At 47.5% G+C, this 21,948-nt stretch overlaps 1 protein-coding gene across 6 annotated transcripts in view; it reads left to right on the top strand.

Moving 5' to 3' along the window:
* Positions 1 to 21,948, top strand: part of LOC142498722 (leucine-rich repeat and fibronectin type III domain-containing protein 1-like protein) — a 610,172-nt gene that overhangs the window by 265,589 nt on the left and 322,635 nt on the right. The window contains exons 3-4 of one of the 6 annotated variants that reach the window (XM_075607040.1): positions 3,009 to 3,139; positions 7,935 to 8,032. The exons of 4 other annotated variants lie outside the window; for them this stretch is intronic. The gene's annotated coding sequence lies outside the window, so the exon portion shown is untranslated. The remainder of the gene's footprint in view (positions 1 to 3,008; positions 3,140 to 7,934; positions 8,033 to 21,948) is intronic. One more of the 6 variants, XM_075607041.1, reaches the window with a different exon arrangement.

Genomic DNA, 21,948 nt, shown 5'->3' with positions numbered 1-21,948 from the left:
AATGGATACCTGTCCCTTCTGTTCCCATGTAGATAAGCAGCAGGTGTTAGAAAAGCAGATGAGAGATGACCCATCTTATAAAGATGTATCATATTGTATTGCACTCTCCTACACTGAATACTAAACATGGCATTTTCTAATTCACAAGAAACACTAAGGAACATACCAACAATCTCTTTCTAAGAAAACGGAGCATAAAAGAAAAACCCTATTTGATTTGTTCGTACTGTTCTTTTTCTCTAACAGACTCCAACAATAAAACTCTATGGGGAGTTGGGGAGAAATGGGGACAAATGTGTCAGATTGCTGTTCTTGCTAGACATACTCCTGCTGATAAATGCAATCCAGGCCCAGTTAAATTGGCTGATATATTGCTGGGCTCTGAGAAGCGTTCCAGAGTTCGTAGGAGAGATACTTCAGGTGAAAGGTTTGCAGTAGTAATAATAATCAGGTTGTCTCTGCTGTGTTTCTTCGTGAATATATATATTTCGTCTTTGTAACGGCTGCCGGATGCCATGCGAGACAAAAGTAACATAATGGTATTGATGTGTTTAAAGGGTCCGCCCCAGATACCCTTAAACAAATCACTGTCATTAGGTCACCTTGGTTCTACGTGGGACTGACCGAATAACCTATTTAACATGGCACTAGTCACTTTGTTCTTTGTGTACCTACATATAAGTTGATTTCATCAACCCATAGTGGTGAGTATCTGTGAGCTTTAATTCAATGTCACATATAATAGCTCCTACCGCATGACATTTCCACGTGCTCCTTGTGCATAGGCCCTTTTAACTGGGTGGATTTTATTTTACAAGCTTCTCTCTGGACAGCCTCTTCCAAATTAAGACCCATCACATGAAGCATGACGGGAGATAAAGTGTTTTGTTAGACTATGGGGCAATGGCAGTAGTCCCGCTGCCCCGTCGAATGCTAGGTCAGTGCTACCAACAAGGAAGCGCGCGGAGCCTCTGTAAACCCTGCGCCCCCCCGCTGACTATCTCGCGCCCCCCAGTTTGCGCACCGCTGGTCTAATGTTAGTCTTGTGTTACTCTCTTGATAGTTTTCTGCGTTGGGTTTCTCTGGCACCTTAAAGGTGGTGTAAATTTTTGTTGGTGTTTTTTTTTTTAAGTACAGAATGGGCCAAATTCGACAGGAGAAGCAATAGTTTTGATAAATTATGTTCCATTTTAGACATAACAAATGCAGATCACTTTCTTCATAAATTAACCACTTTAATCTTCAAGTTTAAAACAACACCGCGGTTTCAGTGTACGCAGACTCCATCTACCGTGATGATGCTTGGAAGGTATTGTGTTTGTGCTTATTATGTTTATATGTGCCTTGAAAACAACTGAATAGGAAAGAGTGGCTCAGTGAGTAAAGACACCGACTGCAATTATTGACACCGAGTTTGGATCAGGGGAGCCTGGTTAAATTCAGTGTCAGCTCCCTATGACCCTGGGAAAGTCATTTTATCTCTCTTTGCTTCACGCACCAAAAAATCCCCCATAGATTTATAAACTCATCTGGGCAGGACTGTGTCTGTAAAAATCCTGCATACAGTATGCTATAATTGTGAAGTGCTTTGAGTCCCATTGGGAGAAAAGTACTATATGAAATAAAGTTATTATCATCACATATTATAGGCTAAAGCTGTAAAATTCCGGGCATTTTTGAAATCCTGCTTTCTGATTGGTTAGAATTCCTGATCGGATAATGCCCGGAATTTTTGGCTGCTTGCAAAGTGTTTATTTCCAATATGTTTATTTCCAGCCAATCAGCTTTCAGAACAGCTCTGAGACAGGGTAGGGGATTGGTCAGGAGGAAGGAACAGCTCTGAGACAGGGTAGGGGATTGGTCAGGAAGAAGCAGCAGGCTGTGACTCCTCCCCCTCCCTCCCTGAACAGAGCTGACAGACTTAATTGAGAGAAGGGAGAGAGTGTAAAGTAAGTGTGCCTGCAGTGTGTGTGTAGCTGCAGTTTATGTCTGTCTAGTGTGTAGCTGCAGTTTGTGTGTTGTATGGGTGTGTAGCTGCAGTTTGTATGGGTGCAGTTTATGTGTTGTATGTGTGTGTAGCTGCAGTTTATATTGGTGCAGTTTGTGTTGTATGTGTGTGTAGCTGCAGTTTGAATGTGTGTAGCTGCAGTTTGTGTGTGTGTGTGTCTGTAGCTGCAGTTTGTGCATCTGTGTCTGTAGCTGCAGTTTGTGTGTGTGTATGTAGCTGCAGTGTGTGTGTGTTTGTGTGTAGCTGCAGTTTGTGTGTGTGTGTGTGTGTGTGTGTGTGTGTGTGTGTAGCAGCAGTGTCCGTGTTTGTGTGTAGCTGCAGTGTTTGTGTGTGTGCGTAGCAGCACTGTGTGTAGAGCTGCAGTGTGTGTGTGGTAGCAGCAGTTTTTTTTGGATGTAGCTACAGAGATAATGTGTGTGTGTGTGTGTGTGTGTGTGTGTGTGTGTGTGTGTGTGCGCTTGTGTGTACACAGAGGGGGCGGCTGTGTGGATATAGATGGCTGCAGTGTAAGCGTATATAGAGGTGGTTTAATGTATTTACCATTTTATTTTAATAAAAATCTATATAACTTCTCAAAAGTGTCTATTATTTATGAAATAAGCCTACATTTATCCTATAATAGTAATAATCCCCTCAAAACAGGGCATTACTGCCCTGTAATGCCCTGTTCGTCAGGGATTATTACTTAAATATAGTGAGCTCCTCTCTTCAAATATATACACATTAGTGATTGATATTGTGGAAAAAAGGGCTTCTATAATAGATGACTTGTCTCCTTGCACATGGCTTGCAATTTCTGCCCATTAATGGTGCACTTACAGTAGCTGGGGTCACTGGAGATGTATGCAATAGAGCGAAAGCACTTAGCTTGCAGCACCCTTTTAACATTTACATCCTAACTGAGGGTGTGTTAGAAGCTGCAGAGCGTTTCTGGCCCCTTTTGGCAGTAACATGAAAAAATAAAATGTTTTCCTTCCTTTTTGACATCTCCTCCATCCAGCCCTGCACCTCCCTCCAGAGCTGTCCTCGACTTTTTGAAGTGGCGGAAAAGTCCCTCGGAAAATCCCTGCTGTCCTTAATAGAACATGGGGGGTAGAATGAGATGTACACCCGACTGCTGATGCAGATACAGTATGCGTTAATTTCAGTATAATTTCAGTGTGTTTCAGCTGTGTGCAACAATGAGTCTATGTGTGTGTGTATTTGTATATTAACATGTGCATCAGAGTGCGTATCAGCATCTGTATGTGTGTGTAACAGTGAGTCTATGTGTGTGTGTATTTGTATATTAACATGTGCATCAGAGTGCGTATCGGCGTCTGTATGTGTGTGCAACAGTGAGTCTATGTGTGTGTATATGTGTGTGTATGTGTGTATATTAACATGTGCATCAGAGTGCGTATTAGCGTCTGTATGTGTGTGTAACAGTGAGTCTATGTGTGTGTGTATTTGTATATTAACATGTGCATCAGAGTGCGTATCGGCGTCTGTATGTGTGTGCAACAGTGAGTCTATGTGTGTGTATATGTGTGTGTATGTGTGTATATTAACATGTGCATCAGAGTGCGTATTAGCGTCTGTATGTGTGTGTAACAGTGAGTCTATGTGTGTATTTGTATATTAACATGTGCATCAGAGTGCGTATCAGCGTCTGTATGTGTGTGTAACAGTGAGTCTATGTGTGTGTATTTGTATATTAACATGTGCATCAGAGTGCGTATCCGCGTCTGTATGTGTGTGTAACAGTGAGTCTATGTGTGTATTTGTATATTAACATGTGCATCAGAGTGCGTATCCGCGTCTGTATGTGTGTGTAACAGTGAGTCTATGTGTGTGTATTTGTATATTAACATGTGCATCAGAGTGCATATCCGCGTCTGTATGTGTGTGTAACAGTGAGTCTATGTGTGTATTTGTATATTAACATGTGCATCAGAGTGCGTATCAGCGTCTGTATGTGTGTGTAACAGTGAGTCTATGTGTGTGTATTTGTATATTAACATGTGCATCAGAGTGCGTATCCGCGTCTGTATGTGTGTGTAACAGTGAGTCTATGTGTGTGTATTTATATATTAACATGTGCATCAGAGTGCGTATCCGCGTCTGTATGTGTGTGTAACAGTGAGTCTATGTGTGTATTTGTATATTAACATGTGCGTCAGAGTGCGTATCAGCGTCTGTATGTGTGCGCAACAGTGAGTCTATGTGTGTATTTGTATATTAACATGTGCATCAGAGTGCGTATCAGCGTCTGTATGTGTGTGCAACAGTGAGTCTGTGTGTAAGTATTTGTATATTAACATGTGCATCAGAGTGCGTATCAGCGTCTGTATGTGTGTGTAACAGTGAGTCTATGTGTGTATTTTCTATATTAACATGTGCATCAGAGTGCGTATCAGCGTCTGTATGTGTGTGTAACAGTGAGTCTATGTGTGTGTATTTGTATATTAACATGTGCATCAGAGTGCGTATCCGCGTCTGTATGTGTGTGTAACAGTGAGTCTATGTGTGTGTATTTATATATTAACATGTGCATCAGAGTGCGTATCCGCGTCTGTATGTGTGTGTAACAGTGAGTCTATGTGTGTGTATTTGTATATTAACATGTGCATCAGAGTGCGTATCCGCGTCTGTATGTGTGTGTAACAGTGAGTCTATGTGTGTGTATTTGTATATTAACATGTGCATCAGAGTGCGTATCAGCGTCTGTATGTGTGTGCGTATCAGCGTCTGTATGTGTGTGCGTATCAGCGTCTGTGTGTGTGTGTAACAGTGAGTCTATGTGTGTGTATTTGTATATAAACATGTGCATCAGAGTGCGTATCAGCGTCTGTATGTGTGTGTAACAGTGAGTCTGTGTGTGTATTTGTATATTAACATGTGCATCAGAGTGCGTATCAGCGTCTGTATGTGTGTGCGTATCAGCGTCTGTGTGTGCGTATGAGCGTCTGTATGTGTGTGTAACAGTGAGTCTATGTGTGTGTATTTGTATATTAACATGTGCATCAGAGTGCGTATCAGCGTCTGTATGTGTGTGTAACAGTGAGTCTATCTGTGTGTATTTGTATATTAACATGTGCATCAGAGTGCGTATCAGCGTCTGTATGTGTGTGTAACAGTGAGTCTATGTGTGTATTTGTATATTAACATGTGCATCAGAGTGCGTATCAGCGTCTGTATGTGTGTGTAACAGTGAATCTATGTGTGTGTATTTGTATATTAACATGTGCATCAGAGTGCGTATCCGCGTCTGTATGTGTGTGTAACAGTGAGTCTACAGTATGTGTGTATTTGTATATTAACATGTGCATCAGAGTGCGTATCCGCGTCTGTATGTGTGTGTAACAGTGAGTCTATGTGTGTGTATTTGTATATTAACATGTGCATCAGAGTGCGTATCCGCATCTGTATGTGTGTGTAACAGTGAGTCTGTGTGTGTATTTGTATATTAACATGTGCATCAGAGTGCGTATCCGTGTGTGTAACAGTGAGTCTATGTGTGTGTATTTGTATATTAACATGTGCATCAGAGTGCGTATCAGCGTCTGTACTGTATGTGTGTGTAACAGTGAGTCTATGTGTGTGCATATCAGCGTCTGTGTGTGCGTATCAGCGTGTCTGTGCAGGGCCGCAAACAGATTTCCCGGGGCCCAGGACTACAGTTCTGACTTGGCCCCCCTCCCCTGTCGGCAGTGTTGCGAGCCCCATTTTACACCTCACAAGCCCTGTATATTTCCCTCCCTCTTCCCATGTATCTCTCCCCTCCATCCCACCTCTCACTATCCCCCCCTCCATCAATTACCCCACTCTCGCTCAATCCCTGCCCCCCCTCACATGTATTTCTCTCCCCAGCTTCTCACTCGAACTCCCTCTTTTCCTCTCACCCTGTCATGGGAGACCAAGCTTTTAACACCTTAATTACCAGGATCATTTCATTGAGCAAAACGAGAGATGAAATACATTTTAATTTATTCACTTAAATAGGCAGACACACAATATTACACATAATACAGAAGAAAGACACACTTACTTTGGAATCTGGGAAACAAAACTAATCTTTCCTAGTTGCAAAACAAACAGCAACCTAATCCAGGGAACTTTTCCTTCAAGTAGCCTCTTCCTGCTAGAGTCTTTGTAACAGGACACTTGGCCTCTGAGACACTTAGATGTCTTACTCAGAGCTTGGAATTCTTGAAACACACCTTGAATCACACACATGATGGAACTTAGATGGAACTAACTCCTCATTCGCTGCACCGACTTTTAAAAACTCACAAGTCCTATTTTTACAGTCTGCAGCGAATCACTGCGTGGGAACCAAACATCCCACCTATAGCCAGGTTTTGCCCATACTTCATGGAGACTGGCAGAGGCTTCAAGGCATGCCACGGGCATGGGTGAACTTTGTACTTCAGCCGCTTAGTATACCCAGCCAATCCTACTTCCCTGGACATCTGTCAGGACAAACTGTTCACCTCTCCCCCTCCCCACTTAACACCTTAGAATGTCAGTCCAACACAGGGGGACCAAATCAGCAGGGGGGGGCTCAGAAGTCTAAGTTATACATTGCTTACTCCCTGAGGTTTTCTGCCATGCATTTCAAAGCCCAATATTACACTCCCTACGTGTCACCTCCTGTTCTGGACTGAATGAAGGAGAATGCCCTGCTGTCTATAATGTTAATTTATTTACTCTTATAACTTTAAAATAACAAAATTACAGTGGACATTCATTTAATACTTGGGGTGAACGTTAATGCTCAGAAACATAACCCATTTATAATGCCCTCAGTAATGCCCATACCAAATTTCATCTTTCTAGGATGCTCCTAACTAAAGTTAGCTATCTGCTTTGATGTGGTTGGTGAAATGTCTGCGGTTTTAATCTTTTCCCCCTTATTCAGAAAACATTGTTACCTAACTCATACATTTACAACATGCTGGTTTCAATAACCTATACTTTTCTACACTTCTTTATTAACATGGACTAAGGGGCCTATGCAGAGAGCAACGCTTTTTAAAATTGGAGAGGGGAATAAAAAGTAGGTTTAATGGAGAGTTTTATTCTCCATATGCAGAAATGGGCGAAATCCGCTATTTTTAGCATTACTGCATGTGGAGAATTGTAAATGAGGAGATGCGCGCAGCTGAAAGGGGAAAAAAAAAACCGCGCATTTTTTTTCTTTCCTATAGCCGGCGACCTCCTGCTTCTTGCCAACTTTAGTTGGTGGAGAAAATTGAAGAAAATCGCGCCAAAAACAGCCGCTAGATGGCGAGCGCGCCTTTCTGAATTCGGATATTTTTCAGACTGGTGAGATGTAGTTTCTCGCCAGCCGCGCGGCGAGATTTTCAAATAGAAAAAAAAAAATGGCGCGTTTTTCCTACCTCGCCATTTTCAGCTGTTTTTTGCGCGATTTTCTCCGGAAAATAGCGAGATTGTAAATAGCGCTGCGCTCTGCATGAGGCCCTAAGTCTGTTGGGGTGAGAGAAAGAGTGGTAAAAAACCTTAACTGTTTCTACACTTACTAGCCCATCCCTGTTATACATTAAAACCTAACTTACACCGTTTTATTCTAGCATGACTTCAACATTTTCCTTACTCATAAATACACCCTCAGCTTTATCCTGAGCTGGAGTAACCCCCTGAACCCCTATACTGGATTCAGGGTACACTGGCGACACACTTTATTCGAGCTCGGCTAGTACCCCGAATTCGGGTATACCCGGGTGTATTGAGGTTTGTGACTGTTTTCTGCCCGGGTGCATTGAGGTATTTTCCAAGCAGGGATTGAAGCATTTTATTCCCGCTGGCTGCAATACTGCACAGTATATATATATATACTGCATTACAATTCATGAATTTATGCCATCTGGTAGAAACGCGAAGCATTGCAGCCTATTAAATCCTAATCATTATCATTTAACAGATCAGCCGCCTGTCAGCCAGGCATGAACCCAGGCTGGGAAGGCAAACGTAACGGGGCTTGTCAGAGGTGAGGAGCGGCGCATTCCAGGTATCTGCCAGGTACATACTGGGTATTTGCTCGAATAAAGTGTGTCGGTGCAGTACATGGGCATTATCTCTTTATACCAGAGAGCTCTGTGCCTCATTTGACCTTTTCCTGGTTAATGCTGAAGCAGGATGTCCTAGGGGTGAGTTGCAAGAACGTTTTCAGGATGGGGTCTGACTATAGCGCTGGGCTTCTATGTATCCGAGAATCTCACTTGATTCCCAGATACATTTCTGGGGTAACTCATAACTTGAGAACCCCAATACATAGCCACAATCTGTAAAGACTTTCTCCGGCAAACCCATCCTGAAACTTACCTCCTGAAAATCTCCTGGTCCCAGTACCTCTGGAAAAGGGTAAAACACAAAAAATGGCAATTGTCGCGTATTTTGCACACAGTCACAGTAATGCATACTGTGACGGTAGGGGGAAATATGGCTGCTGTTAATGAAGGTTAAGTCAGCCATTACCCCTACCTGTCAGTAATACATTGGCATTGTATTATATGTTATGTACATATGTATGTCGTTGCTTGGTTCCATCACCTCAGGAATCAGGGGTTAATATGTTTGCATAGAATGGTTGCAAATGTTATGTTGCCGTCCTACCCACCCAATCAGGGCTGGGCAGGTAGGCAGCTCCAGGCCCTGAGTGTTGCAATATTATGGTTTAAGTATATAAAAAGGTGGGAGGGAGACCCCTAGCAGACAGGGAGGGAGACCCCCAGAAGACAGAGCATGCAGAGAGTTACAGAGGAGGGAGACCCCTAGCAGACAGGGAGGGAGACCCCTAGCAGACAGGGAGGGAGACCCCTAGCAGACAGAGCCTGCAGAGAGTTACAGAGGTGTTGCTGTGACAGGGAGAAACTGCGGTGTCCAATCCAGTGCTGGTCTCAGGCCTGAAAAACAGTCCTGTAGGCACTGGGCAAAGAGAGAACAGGGGATATCTCTGCAAGTGGGTCCCTGCGACTAGTTAGGCAGGGTACTCCCCATTTGGGTATGTGTGATGTTTGTGTCTTTTGTATAGTTGTGCATATGTTTTTCCAATAAATCAATTTTATAAACTCTCGTGTTCTGTCTGGCGATATTGATCCCTGGTATTAGTCTCCCGTGACACATACACAATGCCTGGGCCCAAGAGCTGACACTCTAGGACCCAAAAACACGGATCAGGGGTAACCAAGTGGGCTTAACCTTTATTATTGAGCCTGGTTATCCCCTCACGTCACACCCCCTCACCGTCACACCCCCTCTCTCCTCTCACTCTCCACCCCTCCGTCAATTGCCACAGTCTTACTCAATCCCCCTCCTCACACTCATTTCCTCTCACCTCACACAATTCCCACCACAAAATATATACCAAAATAAACCACCCCCAATGCAAATATCTCCCCACCCCCAAATACATACAAAAAAATCCCCACCCCCCAAAATATTTACAACCCCCCAAATACATACAAACCCCCCACCTCCCAAATGCATTTTTTAAAAAAAAAACAATACATAGAACCCCCAAATACATTTAAAAAAAACAATCGCATATATGGCGTATGTAAGGGGAACCTAATGTTACTTGGTGTGGTGCTTTACCTGTTAGGCTCACAGGAGGGCTGAGCTTCCGCCGTGGGGAGCCTGGGGCAAGTATAATATGAGTAACCCTGTACTCGGTGCAGCGCCTCCACCTGCGATGGCTCCCACCAGAGGGGGAGTGCTTCCTCGCAGGACAATATATATCACTCAACACACAGTATGGATAACAACTAATGCCTTTACTAGATGACCGTACTCATGCATCACAATTAACAAATCAACAGGTGTCCCTCCCTAGAGGAGACACTAACTAATGCGTCTCGCAGGACGCTACCTCCACCTGCACCTCCACCAGATGATCCCACCCAGTGTCCAGTAACCCCACACAGTATTACCCCACTCTTCAAGTGAGATATGTATGTGTGACTGCGCAGCCACTATTTCCCGTGTGAATATGATAGGACTCGTTGGTGCACTTGTGGATTGTTACCTGCCGGGCACTCCGGTGCCCGGGCCTGCCAGAGAACTTCACAAATAATCCTGATGTCTGCTGAACACAGGAACTGCCGTCCGGGGCGATCCCACCCGGAGGGCTGCTCCAGCAACAACGAAGGTCTGCGCCCAAACCTCTGGACGGACGCGCAGCATCTGCTGAGTCCCTAACTGACTCTCAATAGTAAGGGGCAGGGTCCCTAACCTGGGGCCTGTCCCTGACACAACTCACTCTACTGTGTGGCTCAGGGCTATCTCGGGCCTCGGGGGCTGCTGGCCTAGTGCAGGGAGTCACTGACTCCTGCATCCTACCTCCTTCCCCTGGCTGCTCCTGGCACTGACTGACTAGCGTGCTCCAAGCCAGCGAAATGTATCTATTCTCCCCTGCAGGGAGATGCTGTAGCCCTATTGGCTCCCTGGGGTCACGTGGGGCGCGGCTGAGGCTCATGGAACTTGTAGTCCCTTCCAAGAGCCTTCCCTGGTAGGCTAGCATTTGCGCGCTTATCACTGCGCATGTGCGAGCTGTTTGTGGGCCTCCCGGCGCTTGGCTCTCACTGCGCATGCGCGAGGCAATGCGGAATGGCGGCGCCCTGCTTCGGAAACCGCCGGGAGCCTCGCAACGCGATCTCGTCCCCGGCAACCGCCCGCACGCATCTTCGTCAACCGCCCGCGTCGGAGGATAGCGCGCTGCTCGCGCACATGCCCCCACACCTCCCCGCGAACGGCCGCAGTGAGTACGAGGAGGGGGGGGGTCCGCAACGGAAGGGGGGACCTGGCTACACTTATAAAAAAAATAAAAAAACATATAAACCCTTACTTTGGGGCTGGCCTCAGGTGGGGGGTCTTGCAGCCGGACAAAGCAGTTGGACCTGTCCTCTCTTTGCCGCAGACTGTTTCACGCCAAGCTTCTGGCATGCTCCGGGCTTCTGTGATGTCAGCACGCACCAGAAGTACTGTAAGCTGGGCTGAGCTTCCGGCGCGCACCGGCATCAGGGAGGCCCGGTGACGCGCTGACGTCAGAAGTGTGGGACAGAGTGAGGGAGGGGCCCACCGCTGGGTAGAGCCAGGGACCTGTGGCCATGGGCCCAAGTGTTTTGTCCGTCCACCAGGCCCCCCGCAGCCACCGGACCTGGGACACTTGTCCCGGCGGTCACCCCCTGTCGGCGGCCCTGTGTCTGTATCAGTGTCTGTGTATCAGCATCTCTGTGTGTGTGTGTATCAGTGGGTCTGTGTCTGTGTGTGTATCCAGGACCGCCGACAGGGGGGAACAGCCGGGACACGTGTCCCAGGCCCGGTGGCTGTAGGGATCCCGGCGGCCGACGCTGCAAGTTTGCCCCGCTCTCCATCAGGCCTCTTGCTCACTCTGTGTCCCACGCCGAGCTCGCTGGCGGTGCACAATGGGCTTCTCTGACGTAAGTAGAAGTAAGCGGGGCCTCAGCTTTCAGTGTGTGCTGACTTTGGAAGCTCGGCGTGGGATAGAGTGAGGAAAAGGCCTGCAGCTGATCGAGAGCTGGGGGCCAACTTTCAGGGCTGGATGTATTGGGGGGGGGGGTTCTTTTTATATGTAACGGGCAGGGGGAGTGTCTTTTAATTATGTATTGGGGAGTGGGTGTCTTTTTATTATGTATTGGGGGGGGCTTTTTATTATGTATTATTGGAGAGTGGGGTATTTTTATTATGTAATTGTAGCCCCGTGTAATTTTAGGTTTACATACCTCTCTCATTCTGTGCAGTAATCCCTGTTAAGAGGGCAGGTGTGCCAGAAGTCATCGTGGAGATTTGCCCTCAACCCCCTTGTGATGTGTAAGGTGTAGCAAAGGAAGTGACAGCATGCTCTGTGTCCACTATTAGTGACTCAGGGGTGGGACTTCTGGAAGCTATATATTATGCATCACTTCCTAAAGTTAGTGTGTCAGATCAGATCCAGACAGTACAAGAGTCTGGTGCAAGAGCTGTGAGTCTGTGCAGCTCAAGTGGCAGAGTGACAAGCTGATCCCACACTGTGTCCAGGGCTCTGGCACACCTGATAGCCTCCCTTAGGGGAGAGGTGGCAGAAATATCCCTGGCTCTATTACAGAGTCAGGAGGGAACTTCTGTACAGCTATATGATGTGTGGCTAAGTACTGGCCGCTATGATGGGCAGTCTGCCATGCATGATGACAATAAAGATGCCCTTGATTCAAAGACCCTTCTTGCCTGTGACTGGAGTTAATCAGGAAGAAGATGCACCCCGGAGTTCTCTTCCAGAGACTCCTCCCTGCTATCGTGGGGATCTGGAAGGGATGGAGGCGCTGTACCAACTGTGAGTAGAACTCAGCACTACCTCATACGCCTGTCATGGTGAAATCCCCACTACCAACGAGCGGGAGACTAAGGAGTCCTGTGAGCCAGCAGGTGCACCACACTACACTGACATGTAACAGGGGGCAGTTTCTACACCTATGGGCCCATATGAGATTGGGTAGGGGTCGGACCGTTACATATTATTGGGGAGTGTGTGTCTTTTTAATATGTATTTGGGGTGGGGATTTTTGGTATGTATTTTGTGGGGGGGATTGAGTAAGTAGGCTAATTGATGGAAGGTGGGGGCGAGTGAGAAGGGGGTGAGGGAGGGAGTGAGGAAAAGAGGTAGTAAGAGTGACACACTGGGCAGATAAATACATGCGAGGCGGGGGGGAGCGTGAGGGGGTGAATGAGAGGGAGTGAGACGGAGGGGAGAGAAATACATGGGACGAGGTGAATAGAGGGGGCCTGTGAGGTGTGAAATGGGGAGGCTTACAATACCGGCGACACGTGGGGAGGGGGGGGCACGGACATAACTCCTGGGCCCTTGGAAATCTGTTTGCGGCCCTGTGTGTATCAGCATCTCTATGTGCGTATCAGCATCTCTGTGTGTGTATCAGTGTATCTGTGTGCGTATCAGCGTGCCTGTGCCTGTGTGTATCAGCATGTCTATTTGTGTGTATCTGTGTGTCTATGTGCGTATCAGCGTGTCTATGTACGTATCAGCGTGTGTGTGTGTCAGGGTGTCTGTGTGTGTTATTGTGTCTGTATCAATGTGTCCGTGTGTGTATCAGTGTATCTGTGTGCGTATCAGCGTGCCTCAATGTGTCATTGTGTGTACCAGTAGATCTTTGTGTGTTTCAGTGTCTACATGCAGAAGAAAAAGCATAGCTAGCAGTACACCCAATTAAAACATCTATATCAACTTAATTGGCAACATTTTGATCTGCACAATAGGGGATCTTTCTTTGGCCAATTGAACTGCAGTAAGTGCCTTTGTCACTTTTAATGCCATTCTATGGATACTGCAGAAGGACAATACACAACCGATATTTCAAATGCGGGCTGTCAGGGCAAGAAGTAATGTAGCAGTGGATAGATGGCTCTGTGAAGATGTACAGAGCCAGTGCAATAGATACACACCAGCCACACACTTTATATGTGCAGTTAATACCTCACCAGGCACCTCTAAACCCACTCCTCCAAGGGCAAGTTACAACTTGTAACGCATTTATCATTTTGGTTTTTGCTTTCCCCTTCAGCATTCCCATCTTTACGTTTGACACTGTGTATAAGTGTAGTTGTCTGTGTATACAGGAAGATAAATACCTTAAAGGCAAGGTGGAGAGAGGGAAAGAGGGAGAGAGAGTCAATCAATCAATCATTATCACCACTGGATGAATGCTCTTTTACCTATGTAGCCAAGTTCCCCTTGAACTACTGATTTCCTGGCCCCTCTAACACTATAAGTCCAAGTAAAGAGTGGGCAGTGTTGGGGATAGATTATGCTGGGCCTGTTATATTGTTCTGTGTGTATTATTAATAACGTTCAGGAAAAGCCTGCTACATAGTAGATGAGGTTGAAAAAAGACATACGTCCATAAAGTTCAACCTACTGTATGCTAAATTTAGACAACAGATACTTTATCCTATATCTATACTTACTTATTGATCCAGAGGAAGGCAAACAAAAAACCTCAGAGTCATATCATCCGATGATATATCATAAGGGGAAAAATAAATTCCTTCCTGACTCTAAGAATTGGCAATCGGATTAATCCCTGGATCAACATCCTTCCCATGTTTACTTATTTGGTATATCCCTATATTCCTTTCCTTTCTAAAAAGATGTCCAACCTTTTTTTGAACAAATTTATTGTATCTGCCATCACAGTCTCCATGGGTAATGAATTCCACATTTTAACTGCCCTTACTGTAAAGAACCCTTTCCTTTTGTTGCGGGTGAAATCTCCTTTCCTCCAACCTAAATGGATGACCCTGAGTCATTTGTACTGTCCTTGGGATGAATAGTTCACTTGAAAGCTCCTTGTACTGTCCCCGAATATTTTTGTATATAGTTATCATATCCCCTCTTAGAAGCCTCTTTTCTAATGTAAATAAATCTAATTTAGCTAGCCTCTCGTTATTAAAATCTGCTTTTCTAAAGTTTAAGGTCTTTGTTGAACCCAAGAAATTTGTTTTTTTGATAATTTATTTCAAATGAGACCATGTTATGATTACTGTTACCCAAATGATTTGTTTGATATGACCAAAACCAGTATTGCCCCTCTCCTGGTTGGTTTCTCAATGATTTGGGTCATATAATTGTCTTTAAGCACCCCCAAAAACCTGTTTCCTTTTGTTGTAACGCTAATCTCATTGCCCCAGTCTGTCTCGATAATTAAAACCCCCCATTATGCAAATATGACCCAGTTTTTATGCCTTCTCCATTTGCAAAAGTATTTTAGCTTCGTCAATCTCACCGATATGTGGTGGTTTATAGCATATCCCTACAAACATTTTCTTTATACTTTTACCTCCACTGCTAATTTCTATCCACAATCTCTCTACATTTTCATCATTCCGTTCGTAAACATCTTCCCTTATAATAGGCTTTAGATCCAGTTTAACATATAAACATACTCCACCTCCTCTTCTATTTACTCGATCCTTCCGAAAAGGGAATAACCCTCTAATTTAACTGCCCAGTCATGAGTTTTATCCCACTATGTTTCAGTAATGCCTATGATATCATACTGCTCCCTTGCAGCAATTAATTCAAGCTCCCCCATGTTATCTGTCAGGCTTCTTGCATTAGCAAGCATGCATTTAAGTTGTTTTTCAGTCTGTACTATTATCTTATCTGCTCCTTCCTTTCTGCGCCCACTTGGTTTAGTCTTTAGAAGTTTTCTAGTATTATCATCTCTATGTACTATTGGTGTCTCACTACTTGTCATACTCGCACTTGCCCATATTTATAAAATAAATTCTACCTCCAAAACCACTTGTTTCCCCTTCTATTGTATTTAGTTCATTATCTGTTTAATTTCCCTCCCCCTCCATCCTAGTTTAAACTCTCCTCCAACATTTTTAACTTTATCCCCCCTAGAACAGAAGATCCCTCTTCATTGAGGTGCAATCCGTCCCTAGAATATAGATGGCACCTCTCAGAAAAGGAGTCCCAGTGCTCTAAAAACCCAAACCTCTCCTTCCTGCACCACTTTCTTAGCCATACATTAACCTCCCTAATCTCTGACTGTCTCCCTGCGGTAGCGCATGGCACTGGTAGTATTTCAGAAAATACTACCTTGGAGGTCCTTGCCTTAAGCTTTTGGCCTAGATCCCTGAAATCATTTTTTAGGACCCTCCATCTTTCTCTAACTTTGTCATTCGTGCCAACGTGTACCAAGACCGCCGGGTCAATCCCAGCCCCCCCCCCAACAATCTGTCTACCCGATCCGCAATGTGCCGCACCCGGGAGACAACAAACTGTTCGGTTCATGCGGTCCTGGCAACAGATTGCCCTATCTACCTTCCTAATAATGGAGTCCCCTACAACCACAATCTTTCTTTGTATCTGAGCATCCTGAGTCCCCACTGTGCTGGAGGAACTATTCCCCTGGCTGCTAGAGGAATCAGTCTCCCCCAGCCTTGCCATTTCTGCCCTGACATTCCTAATATCGTCATTCAACATGGCAAATCTATTGGGATGGGTCAACTCAGAAATGACCTGCCTCTCCCTATTGCCCCTGATTCCCCTTCTGTTACCCAGCTACCTACCTGCTCCTCACTAGCAGCCCCACCATCTGCACCACTAGTCGAAGCAAGGGCCTGCTCAGTGAGCTCTAAACCTCTTTCAAGATTGCCAATGTCCCTCAATATTGCAAGTTGCCTCTTCAGATCAGCAATCTCTGACTCTAAAGAGACCACCCGCTCACACTTCTCTCCAGCGGTATGCTCCTTGGAACAGCTGCTCCAAGTGCACATACATGTGGCAAGATGTGCATTGAGTGGCATTCTCAATCCTGCTCATTATAGCAACTATGAAGTTTATAAGTATTAACAATAAACTATACTCCAATATACTATACTATACCTTGTTTAACCGCTTCCTTGTTCAAACTGCTTCTGGATCTAACTGTACACTTCAAACAAGCAGCACTTAAATCAACCACACAGATCAGTAAACGCAAGCCACACAGTTGTTGTAAGGGGGGGGCTATGAGTTTACAAGGCACTCCCATGGGAAGGAGGCGGTTTCCTCTAGAGCAGCGGTGCGCAAACTGGGGGGCGCGCCCCCTTGGGGGGGCGCAAGGTTATGTAGGGGGGGCGCAGGCTGCGTGCGGGGAAACCTGGGGGCGGGCAGAGCTGTGCACAGGCGGCCAGAAGCTACGTGCAGAGGCTGCTTCCAGTTCCCTACTGGGTCTGCCTGCAGAAGGGACGGGGCCTGCAGAGGGGGCGGGGCCTTGCAGAGGGGGCGGGGCCTTGCTGCGGGGCCTTCCCTGCACACAGACAAGCCCTCCTACTCCTGGCTGTTACCCGCCTGTTTTCAGCAGCACATGGGGGGACCGGAGCAGGTTTAGTTACTCCCTCCACCCACCAGGTGTGTGTGTGTGTGTGTGTGTGTGTATATGTGTATATGTATGTGTGTGTATATGTATGTGTAGCCCTTTTTCTGATGCTCCCAAAGGGACTACGGGTAACTGCACGCACCTGTGGCTCCAGGAGATCTGAGCCTCCACTAGCTGGGAGCCTGGGGTAACACTTATACACTTAATTAGCGCAGCGCATCCACTTACCCAGGATCCCCGTGATGTGGGATTCCCCTGGGCAAGAAATACAACAACACACATATATGATGCAACCACTTTACTATAACGCAACAGTAATAACCTTATCACTCTATAATGCAACGCAGCAATAACACATAACATATACACTTATACTCTAACGCGCGTATAACCTTAGTGGTTCGGCCACTCTCATCAGGAGCAACGTCTCCGCCCCCTCACCGCGTGCCCCACACACCGTGTCCATGTATAGTGCTATTGGCATAGGCTCATTTCTTTAGCCACTCGCTTAGTGTCCCTAAAGAGTTACGCCTAAGGCGGGATCAGCACCTGTTGACCGGTGTTGGTGCACTTCATGTAATAATACCTTCCGGTCACGGCGGTGACCGGCAACAACTTCACAAAGGGTCAGACGAATCAGTGGCCTGCCTCCGGTGTCTCAATGTCCAGCCGTCTGGTCCCAAACGACTCGCCACAACCGCAACGCTGTACCTTTGTCCCTAGCTGTCTACACAGTAAGGTGAATGGCGTCCCTGCAGCACAGCAACCTTCGGTGACTTCAGGTAATACTCCTAGGGGCCTACGGGGTAGCCTGTCCTATGCAGGCGGGTCACTGACCCCCTGCACCCACACTACCTCTCCCTTCACCTCCCGGATCCCCTCTCACTAGCTTCTCCCTAATACCTGCAGCAACCCCACTGCACTCAACCCGGTACCTGCAGCAACCCACTGCACTCACCAGGTACCCGCAGCAACCGTGCTGCACACACACACTGTGCCTACTTGTCAGCGCACACAGCACTGACAGCCGTGACACTGACAAGACTGCACACTCACCCACTCCTAAAAGCAGGGTCCCTAACCTAAGGGCCGTCCCTCAGTACCTACCCACTACCCTGGTGGGGCTTGGGGCCTGCCTGGGATCTGGGGATCACCTTACCTGGTGTAGGAGCCACTTGCTCCCTACACCCTTCCTCCCCCTTCCTGCTCCCAGCTCCAACTGACTTTCTCCAAAGCCCGTGAAATGTATCTATCCCTGCTCTAGAGAATCCTGGCCTCTCATTGGCCACTTGGGGACACCTGGGGTAGTTGGCCCTAAGCCTCATGGGAGTTGTAGTCCCGTGGAGGCTGCTTTTGGCTTGGGGCCGCGTGCGTGCTTCTCCTGCGCATGCGCGACTTGGTACTGGCTCCTGTGAGCCTTCTGCGCATGCGCGACCACTGCGCATGCGCGAGCACCTGTAATGGCGGCCCCCGCTAGCCGGGTGCGCCGCCGAGACTCTGGGGACTCGCAGCGCTCCCTGCTCCGGCCCCCACCTTTCGCGCCATGCCGGCGGGTCCGTCGCTGCCTCCGGCGGCACCCGCGACCGCTCGGCATGCTACAGAGGGGGTCTCTGGGACCAAAAGGAGACCGGGCCTACATATGTATGTGTGTGTGTATATGTGTGTGTGTGTGTGTGTATATGTATGTGTATGTGTGTGTGTGTGTGTGTGTATGTGTATGTGTGTATATGTATGTATGTGTGTGTGTATGTGTGTGTGTGTGTGTGTATATATATATATATATATATATGTGTGTGTGTGTGTGTGTGTGTATATATATATATGTGTGTGTGTGTGTATATATATGGACTGCAGTGTGTGTTGTGTGTGTGTGTGTGTGTGTGCTGTGCCTGTTGATTGTCTGTGTGTGTGTGTGTTGTGATTGAGTGTGTGTGTTGGTTGTGATTGTGTGTGTGGGTGTTTTTGATTGAATGCAGTGGTGCACAAACTGAGGGGGGGGGCGCCCCAGGCGCAAGATTATTTAGGCATGACGCGTGCAGCAAAACCTGGTTGCGCAGGTGAAAAAGATGTGCGCGCGCGGCCAAACAGAATAGTGCAGGTGGGGCAACGTGATTTGGAGGTACGGGGGAGGAGCACGCCCCAGCGCTGTGATGTCAAACGTCCCTCCCTCCGGTGTCTGCCCTACAATAGCGCTGTGTTCCTGCTCTCCTCCGCTGGCAACCTGTTTCGCTGCGATCCTCTGCGAGTGAAAGGGTCGGCTGCACCTATATCAATCACACTAGGAATGTACAGAAATAATGCAAAAAAAGTGAAAACACTTCCCCGCTCGTGCTTGCAAAATTATGCAGGACACCCTGTGCTCATGCTTGGAGAGTTGGTGATGTCACCGCTCTCCGCGGAGCGTGGACGCAGCCTAATTTTGCAAGAGCGAACTGTTGAAGTATGTAAGTATTTAGGCTGCGCTTATAGTTCCGGCGACGCAACGTCGCCCGAAAACAAATGCATTGTCGCCGCCGCGTGCGCTTATAGTTAGCGTGACGTGTCAATGCGATTTTTTGAAGCCGGCAATATTTGATTTTTTTAGGGGCTGTCGCCTCATGTGACAGACCCTGAACCAATCAATGGCCTGGTCGCCCACGCCGCCGCAAAGCGAAATACAACTTTCGCTAGCGGCGACGGGTGACGTTGCGGGCACTATACGCGCGGCCTTAGACATATTTGTATTTACATTGTATACCGTTTAATAAAGGGTTTTTTTTCATGTGATTTTGATTACATCAGGCAGGGGGGGCCCGAGAAATGTCATGGATAAAAAGGGGGGCTCGGCATAAAAAGTTTGCTCACCCCTGCTCTAGAGCGGTAATTCCCAACCGTTTTTGTTTGGAGGAACCCTTGAAGTATTTCGGAAAATCTCAGGGAACCCCTATCTGGCTGACACATTAGGTTTATTTCACACCTCATGAGCCCCCTCTATTTCACACCCTCTACCCATGTATTTCTCTCCCCTCCATCTTACTCTCCCCCCTCCCACGTATTTCTCCCCTGCGTCTCACTCTTACTCCCTCTTTTCCTCACTTCCTCCCCACACCTCTCTCCTCTCACTCACCCCTACCTTCTGTCAATTACCCCACTCTCACTCAATCCCACCCACAAAATACATACCAAAAAACCCCACCCCCCTAAATACATATAACCCCACAATACATAAAAAATACCCCGCCAATACATATAAAAAATGCCCCGCCAATACATATAAAAAAGGCCCCCGCCACCTCAATCATTTTAAAAAGACCCCCCCAATACATTTTATAAAGACCCCAACTGCCTCAATAAATATTAAAAAGAACCCCACCCCCAATACATATTTTAAAAAAATCAGGCCGCTCAGGTAAAATCATCACCACCACATCTCCCCCAGAACCCCTCATCTACATCATCATATACCCACCCCCAGCACCCCTCATCATCATCATATACCCACCCCCAGCACCCCTCATCACCATCCTCCTCATATACCCAACCCCCTGCATTTCACATCACCCTGGATCTCACATCTTCCTCCTCCATATGCCTACCTCCCGTGGCAGCGAAGGGGAGGAGGAGGCGGTGGGCAGGAGGTGAAGGAGGCGGGCAAGATGCTGCAGCGGCAGGCAAGATGTGGTGGTGGCGGACAAGAGGCGGCGAGCTCATAGCAGAGCAGGCAGCACTGCACGCACGCACTCAAGCTAGCAGCAGGCACCGGAAGTGCCGCACTACTAGAGCGCGCTCCTGCAGTCCTGACAGCGGGCTGAGAGAGGGAGGGGGAGTGCAAGGGGAATTCCGAGGGGGAGAGCCAAGAAAGCCATCGCGGGCCGCACAGTGAGTGCGGGTGGCTAAGTGGAACCCCTGGGACTGCTCCACGGAGCACCGGGGTTCCGCGGAACCCTGGTTGAGAATTACAGCTCTAGAGGATTGAGTGTAACAGTAGTTCAGGGCTGTCCTCCATGCTATGAAGATGCAGCATTGAGTGTCTCCTAAAGAGGAGTAGGCCGAGGCCTTGCACCACTATGAGGTAAGGTTAGCCAACAAGGGGTTATACAAGGCCTCAAGTCTGGGTATTGCATTTGTGGACTGTATCCTGTGTATCATCATGCTATACCAATAAATCCCAGTTATACCCAATCTGGCGTACTACTTGAAATGACCACCCAAAGAAGAAGTGCTCCTGAGGTCCATCCTGGCCGCACTAGGATACTCTGGAGGCGCTGCCATTGCTGAGGAACCACCCGTAAGCCTGCCCTGATGTACTCCCTATACCACCGCAGAGATCTCTGGCCTCCTATTTACCAGCCAGCTATGCATCAGCACCAGATTACACCGGTAGCAACACTATCTCACTGTGAGGATTTGCCGTTCTGGTGCTTCTGCCCCTTTAATCCTTACTCGCCCATCTGATCCCCATGGCACTCAAGAGTGGCAACCTGGCGGTGGTACTTACGCACGGCGCGTGGGTACTGCGCGGGCCCCGTTGGCCTCTTCTGTCTCTGGGCGCAGGGCGCGTTCCTGTTCCTTCGGTCTTGACGCGAGGTGCGTGGTCTCCCCGTCGGTCTGTGGTCTCAGTCCCTCGGTCCTGCCTCCGTCCTGACGTCGGTATTACGTGGCGCGGTTGTGCTCCTCATTCCGCCACAGTTGTGCTCCTCGTTCCGCCTCTGTTCTTGCAGGTCCCGCCAATGGTTTCCGCCCCCGTACTGGCGCAGGTGTTGTGGCACGTGATGACGGCGCGGGACCGGGTTGCCTACGTGTTGCGCGCGCACACTCTAATGCGGTTGCAATTGGCTGTGCAATAGGATGCACCTGAATGATCCAGCAGCCTATCCGGAACCGCAGCCCTACTTCCTGGTTGCCTCCCATTGGTAGGCGGTCCCATAAATATGCTCTCAGAACTCTCGGTCATGGCCGAGCATAACTCCAGTATGTGTGACGCTGAACTCACTACTCTGTGCTTGTCTGCTTGAACCCTGCTGCCTGACCCTGCCTGGAACTTACTTTGTGATACTCTCCTGTCTGACCTTTGGC

The sequence above is a fragment of the Ascaphus truei genome, chromosome 7 (assembly GCF_040206685.1).
Source record: "Ascaphus truei isolate aAscTru1 chromosome 7, aAscTru1.hap1, whole genome shotgun sequence".
Classification (NCBI taxonomy): Eukaryota; Metazoa; Chordata; class Amphibia; order Anura; family Ascaphidae; genus Ascaphus; species Ascaphus truei.
Note: the sequence above shows the minus strand (reverse complement) of the source record. Positions and strands in the feature narration are given on the sequence as shown.